Source organism: Pteropus vampyrus, unplaced genomic scaffold, assembly GCF_000151845.1.
Source record: "Pteropus vampyrus isolate Shadow unplaced genomic scaffold, Pvam_2.0 Scaffold153, whole genome shotgun sequence".
Lineage (NCBI taxonomy): Eukaryota > Metazoa > Chordata > Mammalia > Chiroptera > Pteropodidae > Pteropus > Pteropus vampyrus.
Genome location: NW_011888934.1, coordinates 3,202,695 through 3,204,376, shown reverse-complemented (window position 1 = coordinate 3,204,376; position 1,682 = coordinate 3,202,695).

The window sequence follows — 1,682 nt, the reverse complement described above, 5'->3', positions numbered from 1 at the left end:
TTAGATTTAAGTTTGTCGATTCATGAGTAGAGCCATGATGAAACTATACTAAATTACTTAATAAATTGAATTATCACTGTATACTAAATAATTATTAACAGCATGATTTTGATTCTGATGGCAAAATACCATTTTCTGTTTTGCTACAAGGAACAGATATTTTTACTGAGAATTTGTTACAAAATCTTCATGAATGAATGACAATTTATTAATATTTCTGTTTAATGATTAATTGATCAATTACAAATTCTAATTTTTCTGCTAGGAACTTTCTTTTTTGATATATATATCTTATCTATCTGATATAGACAATATTTTAGCATTGGAAATATGGACCAAGGAAAACATTTAGATAATACCTACCTTTGACTTGATAAGAATTAATCATGCTCATATTTCAAATTTTAAACCTTAAACTAAGTTTAGCAGCTCTCAATGATCAGCTTTAAACTACATTGTGTTTAATCCATAGCAGATTTTACTGATTATAAAATTAATATTCAGAATCTACTTGTCAGGATCATCTTTGCATATTTCATGATAATTTGTTAGTAAGGAAGTCATTTTTTAAAGCCAGACTTTCAGACATCTGTTGTGCTTTAGACAAAACAGAAAAGATGACAGTGAATTTGTTTGGTGCTTGATTCTTATCTAAATGATAAGCATTCTACTCTAAAAATTGAGTTCTTTGAGGGAGAAACTTAAACAACAATTTCTCTCATATCTCATACATAGAGCTGATAAAAGTTTTCCAGGTCTCCTCACTTTATTTTTGACTCTATCATTTTAAACATATAACCTCTATTGTATTTTAAACTTAACAAATCTGCCTTTATGGTGAAGACTCTGTTGCTAATAACCAAGAAACCCAATACTTAGTAACTATTAAAAATAGCGAAGAGTTTTTGTTTTTTTTTTAAATCTGGTAAAATTCCTGATTCAAGTGCTTCAGGGTGTCAGAAAGCTCTGCTCCACATGGTCATTCAGGTCGCAGATTCTTTTTATCATGTTCCTCTGCCTTGACGTAGGTCGTTGTTTCATCTGCATGGTAGAAATAGTTTACTTCCAGATCCAGGTCTCAGAATTTGGGAAAGGAAAAGAGAAGCCTGGCCAAATCTGATAATGATGTAAATTTTCCTGATCACATTTCATTGGCAAAAGTTCATCACATGACCTATTTAACATCAAAGGAGACTGAGAAATGTAATCAAGCTGTAGAGACTTTTGCCCAGCTATAACTTCATTATTATGGAATAATGGGAGAACTCATTTTGCTGGACTACTATTTTAATGGAAGTTGGCATCTACTTCATTTTTCAAAGAGTTTATATATCCTGGTATAAGATTTTTGAATCTACATAACTTAATTTAAAGTAGAAAAATATTGTGAATGCTTTATAGATTAAAAAAAAAAAACTGACTTTTTAATTCCCCCATGTACTATATCCTTATAAGTACAAAACATAAGATAGTGTTTGAAATTAACAAGGGACAGTAGCTATTTCGTTTTATACAGGAAATCCCTACAAAGTAAGAACCATTTCTTTATAGTGTATATGTCATAAAAAATATGGTTTTAAGGGCCTATACTTGGTAAACATTCTATTTCATATGTAACTCTAGATTTATAACTTGAGGGGAAATGTTTTCTGTTTATTTTGTTTCCTATTTACTAGCATTCT